The sequence below is a fragment of the Ixodes scapularis genome, unplaced genomic scaffold (genome assembly GCF_016920785.2).
Source record: "Ixodes scapularis isolate PalLabHiFi unplaced genomic scaffold, ASM1692078v2 PGA_scaffold0__279_contigs__length_252992795, whole genome shotgun sequence".
In the NCBI taxonomy this organism is placed as follows: domain Eukaryota; kingdom Metazoa; phylum Arthropoda; class Arachnida; order Ixodida; family Ixodidae; genus Ixodes; species Ixodes scapularis.
Genome location: NW_024609835.1, coordinates 123,337,846 through 123,347,658, shown reverse-complemented (window position 1 = coordinate 123,347,658; position 9,813 = coordinate 123,337,846). Strand labels below are relative to the sequence as shown.

General features: G+C 44.6%; 1 pseudogene; it reads left to right on the top strand.

Annotated features, from left to right (window-relative positions):
* Positions 1 to 6,745: 6,745 nt before the first annotated feature.
* LOC121047806 lies at positions 6,746 to 7,700 on the top strand (annotated as a pseudogene).
* Positions 7,701 to 9,813: the final 2,113 nt, after the last annotated feature.

Sequence of the window (9,813 nt, the reverse complement as noted above, 5' to 3'; positions counted from 1 at the left end):
TCATAGTTAGGAACAATGTTGTTATCTCTTGTAAACACGGAATAAAATTGGTCACTTAAAATGGCAGCGATTTTAAATTCGTCATCAATTACACAACCGTCAACAACGAGGGACGAACATTTCTTGTCTTTGGAAGTACTTATATGCCGCCAAAATTTTTGTGGTGCTGTTTTTATGAATGACGAAAGACAGATATTATAATACCATTGTTTTGATTCGCGTATTACCTGTTTAAGTTTCTTGCTACAAGAAAGATAGCTTTCTCTGGCGGATGGAAGGCCGGATCGCTTCCAAGATTTCTGCAGTCTGTTCACCTTCCTTTTCATATGTATCACGCTTCTCGTGATCCATGGGTTATGTTTGGCTATTTTTTTATTTCGGTAAGGAACATATTTTGAAACGCATCGAGTAACAATAGCAACGAAACGATTCCATAACTGATCCACACAGTCCGGGGTTGCTGATAAGGATACAAACTCATCGTACGCAAAAGCCAGTTCGTCTGTGATAGCGTTATCGTCGGCGTTATTGAAGTTCAAGACTTTAATCTTTTTCTCCGCGGGGGGCGCAATGTTATTAAACAAAGTAAGTAATACTGCCATATGATCAGACAGCCCTTCAACAACTTCACATTCATAGCCGTCAGCACTAGCACCAGCAGACAAAAGATCAGGTCTAGGATTGACCTGCAATCTCCCACTACTCTCGTGTCACTGTCAACTACCTGACATAAATTAAAACAAAAAGCAATGTCTGTTAGTTCAGCGCAGTTTTCAGCATCAGTACTTCCGTGCGTTAGACAGGCCCAATTAATCTCTGGCAGATTAAAATCCCCGCCTATTATGAGTTTCTTTTTTTCTGTCAAGATTTTGCCAAGGCACATTTTTAATTCTTCCAAAACCAAGACAGGATAATTAGGCGGCCTATATACGGATGCAACAACGTAGCATGAATTTTCAAATTCAACACTGCACCACACAGTTTCATTATTGTTGTCAAAATGGAGCTGCCGGTACGGGATACCAGATTTCAATATAATTGCTACACCTCCCCCTCGCGATCCCCGATCTTTACGTATAATATTATAACCCGGCGGCACAATCTCCGAATCGTGAATCTCGTCATTGAGCCAAGTTTCGGTCAAAATCAATATATGTGGGCAGTACGTGAGTAAAAGATGTTCAAGCGCACCTACTTTATTCACGATGCTACGGGCGTTGATGTTCATGACTATTAACGGGCTTTGATTACGTTTTCGTGGTTGTCATTGCTCATCCCGAGACCGGAGAAGTACTCTCTCCCCTTTACTTTCGTCCCAGCGATAAACTTTGTCACCCATAATCAATTTATCGAAACTAAGTTTTACTTTCTTGTTAGCTGCCTTATCTTCTGCTGAACTGGCCCACAATTTCTTTCGTAGTTCCTGAACATGACTGGAATAATCATCCGATATTGAAATGTCGGAGCCTTTTAGTTTACGCGCGTTATTAAATATCAAAACCTTTTCCCTGTAATCGAGCAGCTTTAAAATAACCGGTCTAGGTCTTTCACCGCCCTTCCTTCCCAATCTGTGGCACCTCTTGATACCAGTGACGGAAATGCCCAGCTTATCTTTGAAGACTGTATCTGTTACAATATCGCGCAGACTTTCCGAAGATTCACGCTGTTCTTCTTTTATCCCATATATGATCACGTTGTTCCTTCGTGAAGGGTTTTCCAAGTCATCAATTTTATGGGTCAAGAAAGAAACAGTTTCTGCGAGTTTGGTTATTTTGTTTTCTGCCTGCGCAAGCTATCTAGCAGTCTCGTTTAGAATGTCAACCTTGTTTTCAATCGTTGTAAGTCTGCTTTCAAATGACGAAAGCTTCCTATCTATGGTTGTTTGGCCTCTTCTTAATTCAGCTATTTCATCCAAGATTGCTTTTTGACCTTCGATGAGCTCTTTCATGTCAGAATTGGGTCCAGGGTTACTTTCAACATCTCCACACAACAAAATAAGTTGTATGAATACACAATAACATTCACCAAGAAGAGCCAGACACTTCTTAGGGCAAGGCACTATTCTTGCCCTCGACTAGCACCGTAATCACAGTCACTAAACGCTTGTGCTTGATTGAGAGACACTGCATTCGGTGCAGAACGTAGTTTTCTTCCTGCTCTGGGCAGTGCCTTTAAAAGCCCCATGGTCGAATAAAGGATGGAGACTATATCTTACAACCACATGCATAAAAACAAGAATTGTAACTTTGGCAATAACATTTATTTAACATAATAGAGGCAAGTGCAACATTAAAGAGGAGACCTTCTCAATACAGCGTAATTTTGGTGCGTGCTAATCAAGTTTCGACTAGTAAGACTTCAGCAGCAGAAGCCTTTCGAACAACGTGTCGCTAAGGCGACGCCTGTTGGGGCAAAGAATAAGGCTGCCAAGGGAAAATAGGCGCTCTACGGGGGCAGACGAACTTAAGTTTGTATTGTACCTTAAAAAGACGCGCTTCACAGCAGGATACTCATGCAGCATTGTGATCGAGGTGCGCGTGTCCTGCAAGTAACGGAACACCTCAAAACGTACGCTGAATGCGCTCGACGTCGCGGTCGAGGGAGTGTGACCCGCAAAGTTAAAGAATGCGTCGCTTTCATCTGGTTGTGGCGCACAGTTCCCAGTAGACCCTGTAGACAGATCCTGCGCAGCCTGCACAAGGAGATCGCTGATGTCATGCGAACCATCGCGTAGCATCCAGCGGGTCTTAAAATACGGGTGACTACAAGAAGCGATAATGGCTGGCTTGTCACCCAGGCACAACCACCTCTGGAAACGTCTCTCCAGACTGTCCAGGGAAGCCTGTGCGATCTTTTCCGTGCGCGGACTTTGTAAATTTTCCCGAACTTGTTCCAGCTTCGCTCGGACCGTGAACAACACCGGAACCAACTCGCCGTAGTAACCACTGTTGCTGCTTCCTTGCAGGCGATCAAGCGCTGAAATTAATGAGTGAATTGTGAGTACAATGAACTAGTATGCGCGACATAAAATAAAAGAGGTGAAGGCACGCACGTTATAAAGCAATTATTGTCCACGTTATGTATATTACTTTGTGGCATACGAAATTAAAGCAGCGCGCAAGACAGGACGCACTCGTCCTGTGTGGCTCTTTTTTTAGGTCCTTTCTTTTTTGCGCACTGCTTTTAATTTATTAGGTCATGAACCAACTCGCCTGCGTTGCTACTTTATTTCGCTTTGTGGCAGGCTATTATTCATATCATAAATTTCGAGCTAATTAGGTTGTTGAGCATTACACACTATCTACCTGTAGCAATTGGCTCGAGTATAGTACAATATTCCTCAATAAACTCAATCTCCAAGGACTTCAAGGAGGGTAGCTGGAGCTCGTTCGAGAGGTCTTGTAATTTCTCCTTGTTCTGGGTGAGGACGTCCAAGGCGTGGTGCAGAGAGTTCCAGCGAGTGATGCAAGGGGCTGGTAGTTGCTTGCCAAGGATAGATGTAACGACTTCCGCTGATTTTGGCGGCCCGAGGCGCTCCAGTATTTCGAGCACTTGCTCATGACACTGGAATGGAGGCGGTTCAAAGCATGGTTCGCACTGATAGCTTTCTTGACGTTCGCCGTTGCGATTAAACTGAGCGTGTGACAGGCGCACCGCAGGTGCTGTGACCAGAGCGGGCCTGGGGGCTCGATCTCCTCAAACGTGACGAGCTCAAAATCCTCGGAACCTGTTAAAAAAAAAAAAAAAAATCCAGGCACAATATAGTTTGGTTGTAAAAGGTCTAAACTCTCAACTCTTAGAGCTTGCCTATACCTGCAGCACACGCTTCTTCGAAGGCCGTTACGCCAAATTCCTTGAATGCCTTCACAAAATTTGTTGCGTTATCCGTGACCGTGCCAGTAATCTTTCCTGTAGGCAGGCAGTAGTCTGTGCAAACGTCCGAGAGCAACTCGGCACTCTGTCGTAGGAGTGGGTGCCAGCAAATCTCCTACAGGCAAACGCGGCGGATTGTCGTTTTAGTGTCGCTTCCGATATCTGCAACCAAATCCGGTCGAAGAGGCTATAATAATGCGGTATAAAAATTATTTGTACAGAACACAGGCCAGGTGGCCGCATATTTAAGAAAAAGTATGACAAGATAAATAGTGAATACCCAGTGGGCCGTCACACCCAGGTAACTCTTAGTTGACGTTGACCACACATCGGCCGTAAGACATACGTACAGCGGCATTTTAAGTGCCGCCCTAACACTTTCGAGATGGGCATCGTAGTCAGAGTCGACTCTGCGACCCAGAGTTCTTCTCGACATGACATTTATGGTTGCTGGGCAAGTACCTAAAAGAAAGTATAAAAATATGCCAAACAAAACAAAACTAAAATTCGATGACATAATCAGTCTACAATAACTGAAATATGCCAAACAAAACTAAAATACGATGACAAAATCACTCTACAATAACTAAAATACACAAGCCAAGCTGAAGGCCATAAAAACGCACCATTGACGAAGGCCACAAACTCTGGCTGCTCGACGAAGGTCAAAGGAAGCATCCCTTTCACAATCAGATCCGTCAATAAACTGTCGAACTTGGTCTGCGCGACCACGGGAGCACTTGGGACAGTCGAAAGCACTAGCCTCGTTTGCTTGAGAGCTGGTTCTGGGCCAGCGGCGCATTGTCTCTTTTTTTGGTTCGGATCACGCCGCACGTGCTCATCGTACTCGACAAGAACGAGAGGATGAATACGCTAAGCCAAATAAACAGAATTATAATAATGATCAATAAAAACAGTGACCCAAAATAAAAAGCTCAAGATCTAAATGAAAATTAGGATACCTTCAAATGTGTCCTAAAGTTGGAAGCTGCCGACCGTGACCCTGAAATAGTCTTTTGGCATGACTGGCAGATGGCCTTTACGTGCTTGTCTTCTTCCGCAATGTCCTTAAAACATTTTCCATCAAGGATATTCGGATTTTCGCCTCTGACGACGTTGACGATGAATCAGCCATGCCCTGTCCCTGTACGTGTAGAAAAAGGCCTTTTGTGTATAAAACTAACATGGGGCGGTCTTTCAAAGACGACAGAACGTCATATGGTATCGCTTTTACCTCTGCTGACGAACTGTCAGTCCGGTATTAACACCGAGAACGAACACAAGCGTCGACATTTTTCCAGCTGATTGGACGATGTTCTTTTCTCATGTCACGGCAAAGGTGCTATCGCAAAAGGACGGGGTCCATATCACATGAGCGAATGACATCTTAGTGAACAGCGACATTTGAGCGAATCGACGTTTTAGCGAATAACGGGGGCGCGCGTTAACCCATCCGCCGCGCTGCGCTTTACGCCGCTTCGCGGCGACAGTCTGCGGCGGCTCATTACAAAAATATGAACCCACTTGGCCCACCCGAAAACGCCGCTTCGCAGCGTCCGACTATTCGCTAAAGTGTAATTCGGTAAAACGTGGGCGTTCGCTAAAACGTCATTCGATCAAGTGAATGCCTCCCCCGCGGGGTCGACTTTGTTTCACGTTCAGTCAGAGCGCATCGAACCCTCCGGGCCATCCCAGCCAACCCAGCGCCGGCAGAGTATCACGTGACCTTACGGTTGGGACGAGCGACACGCGGAGCTCAAGGCCTCTTCACGCGCTCTCAACGCTGGATTGGGTGGGATGGCGCGTAGTTCCGCTGCGCTCCGACCGAAGATGAGAACGCAGTATTCGCCTCGAGATCGAACCGTCACGCGCACGGTGCCTCAATTTGCACTCAATTGGAGCACAGTGAAGGCTACAGACGCGTGGTCGAAGCTCAAAAAGGCGCTAATTTAGCGTCTAGCTAAAGGCAGCGTCTCAAGCCAAGATGTCGCGTCTCTAGCGTTGCTTGTGGTTCACGTTGAAAGCGGGGACGGTTGTGGTCATCTGCTCTGCGTTCACGAAAGAATGCCCATAGGAAACCATGTATAAACAAAAGCACATGTCCCCGCTTTAGAAACTGAACCTCGACATCGTACCGGCGTGCGGTCGTGTATCACTACTGCGTGGTGCACGTTAAAGACCCCAGGCTAGCGGCTGTACCGCACTGGCTAAATTGCTCATCTACAGCTGGGAGACTCGTCGCCCCTGTGAGGCAGACCAAGTTCTAGGCTGTATAAACACACACACAACCCAATTTCTTTTTTAACTGGACCTCGAGGTGAATAGCGCGGGTTGACTAAAAAGAAAAACAAAAACGAAATCTATAGACGGACGCCGCCAAACGCTGTCAAAAGAAACAATGCCGTGTCCACTGACACGGTGTTGCCGTGTCAGTGGACACGGCAACACCGCCGTGACAATGTCACCAAGCGTGCCACTTTTTGTGCAGATCATCGTTGGATGCTTATCCGCAGCCTTGGACGCAACACCAACTTTATCTGCGGATGGAAACTCCGTTCATCGCCTTGTCATCGACGCATCGTAAGGGCTGCACGTGGCCAGCGTCTTCAGCGCATCTCCGATGGGCATGGTGACGTCATCGCTTCTTGAGGAATCAGCGCCACCGATCATCGTTGGATGCTTATCCGCAGCCTTGGACGCAACACCAACTTTATCTGAGGATGGAAACTCCGTTCATCGCCTTGTCATCGACGCATCGCAAGGGCTGCACGTGGCCAGCGTCTTCAGCGCATCTCCGATGGGCATGGTGACGTCATCGCTTCTTGAGGAATCAGCGCCACCGGTGCATATAAAAGCAATACCAGCGTCTTCAGGCCTCAGTGGACACGGCAACACCGCCGTGACAATGTCACCAAGCGTGCCACTTTTTGTGCAGGTTGGTGCTCGAAAGTTTGGTTTTCATAGTGATCACCTTTGCTTGTTAGTGTTGCCGTGTCCACATGTAGTCCTTGATTGTTTACGTGAGTGTTTCTCAACAGCAGTGCTTTTACTAAAGCTATCCGGAGATGTTGAGGAAAACCCCGGACCGATTACGCAAGAAATGTTCAATGAAATGATTCAAACTCAGAAAGAAATCCTGTCTAAGATTTCAGAGATACAAACAAAACAGGCATCGTCCGAAGTAACGATGCTCCAAATGCAGAACAGACTTCTGACAATAGAAAAAAAAGCTACAAAGGGTTGATGAAACTGAGACTATACTTGAAAAGCTCGAACACTCTGTCGGCGGTTGCGACGCCGAAATTGAAACACTCGCCAGGCAAATTGATGAGTTAGAAAATCGTTCCAGACGAAACAATCTTATTGTTAGAGGTATTAAAGAAGTCAGCAAAGAAACCGAAGAAATTTTACTAAAAAGGGTGAATGAGGACGTTTTTGATAAGATTCTAAATAATAAACTAAACTCTATAGAGCGTATACATAGGCTTGGAAAAAAGGTTTCAGGTAGAGACCGTCCGATTATGCTCAAGGTTTCAGACTTCCGAGATAAACTGGCTATTTTGAAGAACTGCTTCAAGCTCAAAGGTACCCCAATCAGCATCAGTGAAGATTTCTTTAAAAGGGTTGTTGAGATCCGCAAAAACCTGTGGAATTCTACGGCAGAAGAGAGAGGAAGGGGTTCTAAAGTGAAATTAGTATTCGATAAGCTAAGAGTGGACAATGCCCTTTATGCCTGGAACGAAGCTACTAATGAGAGGTTTAAGTGCCATGAGGGTCCCCTCGAGACTCGCATAGAAACCACCCCGGGAGGTGAAAATAAGTGACTAAAATTCAAAGAACCTGTGTGCTTCAAGATCATGAACATGAATGCCAGAAGTATTTTGAATAAAGTCGATGTAATTGAAAGCATAATCCTGGAACATGAACCTGATATCGTCGTAATTACAGAAACGTGGTTGCATAAAGATGTCCTCGACTCTGAAGTAACTCCCCCGAACTACACAATAGTAAGAAAGGATAGAGAAGGAAGAGGCGGTGGAGTTGCTATCATGATTAAAAATAATATTCAGTTTTCTGCTCTTGATGAAGTACGTGACGTTGAAGCATTGTGGATTAAAACTAAGCTCAATAATAGTACTGTCTTTATTGGTGGAATGTATAGGCCTCCGAATTCGCCGGCTGATGTGATGATAAAGCTTCAAACTTATATGGACTTGAATCTACGTCACGAGGACAACATATTACTTTTGGGGGATTTTAACTTACCCGGGGTAGATTGGATATCACTTTCTCCTGGGTCGACGGAAGTAGCTAGCTGTGACCAATTAATAGAGCTTGCATTTTGCTACAATCTAACCCAGGTTGTAACTGATCACACAAGAGTGACTTCAACAAGATCATCAATTTGGGACCTAGTTTTTATATCGGCACGCTTGAAATCGTTTCTTTCCGGCTGTGAAACTATTGAGGGCCCTTCGGATCATAAAATGGTACTTGCGTCTTTTGAAATGACCCCGAATATCACGCATAAATACTCGCAAAAGACGTTTTTAAATTTCGGGGCTGCCGATGATGTCAGCGTGCTCGATTATCTTGAAGAGTCATTGGATGACTTCACGTTTCTTTTCCAATCCAATGCCAGTACTGACACGCTATGGAACTTCTTTACGAACATGACTAAGCAATGCCTTGAGCGGTTTATTCCAAAGTATAATAAAAAAAATTGGGAACCAAAACCCCTGGATTAATAGGGAAATAATACATGCAAAAAGAAAACTCAAACGAAAGCGAGCGCGTTCACATGGTTCGAATATCAAAGATAAATCATGCATTCACCGCATGAGTCAGGAATTAAAACGGCTAGTAAAGAAATCTAAAGAGAAGTTTTACAATGTAACACTTAAAATATTTCTCAGGGAGGCACCACACAAGTTTTGGCGGTACGTTAATCCCTCGGTCAAGTCGCGTCGTACTAGCGATGAAACCAATGATCAAGAGCGCACGGAACAATTTAACGCTTTCTTTTCGTCTGTGTTTATTGATGACGATGGAAACTTGCCTAGATTTGTTGACTTTTCAGAAAGCCCTCCTATTAAAGATATAGAAATAAACGAGGAAGGAGTCTTGAACCTTTTACTTAATATCAATACAAAAAAGAGCCCCGGACCCGACGGAATTCCAAATGAGTTTTTGAAAAGATACGCAGTTTGGGTCTCCAAATATCTATCCATGATTTTCCAGTCAACCATCAATAATTGTTCTTTTCCTAGTGCTTGGAAGCGCGCGAAAGTGGTTCCTGTCCACAAAGGTGGCAGTGTGTCTGACGTAAGCACCTATCGGCCCATTTCGCTTCTTAGTACATGTTCGAAGCTGCTTGAACATATCGTATCTAAACATTTAAGGGATTATCTCGAAGATTATGAATTATTGTTGCGATCCCAGCATGGCTTTCGGAAGGGACTTTCCACCACAACCCAACTTATCGAAACTGTACATGACCTTTCTTACACGATTAATTGTCGCGGTCAAACTGACGTAGTGTTTTTGGACTTCGCGAAAGCGTTTGATAAAGTGTCGCACCCTAAGCTATTACTGAAAATTGACGTCATTTTTTAAAAATTCAGCCGTCACACAGTGGTTTTCATCGTATCTTTCTTCTAGAGAACAGTTTGTAGAAGTTAAGGGACATAAGTCTAGCCTTTCACCTGTATCTTCAGGGGTTCCCCAGGGGAGTGTTTTGGGTCCCCTTTTGTTTTTAATATTCATAAATGATCTGCATAAAGACATAACCGTTCCAATCAGACTATTTGCAGATGACTGTGTGATATACCATCAAATAGAAACTCCAGATGACCAGGACGAACTAAATCGTAATCTACAAAAAATTCAACAATGGTGTGATAATTGGCAGATGGTGTTAAATCTTGAAAAATCGGTCTT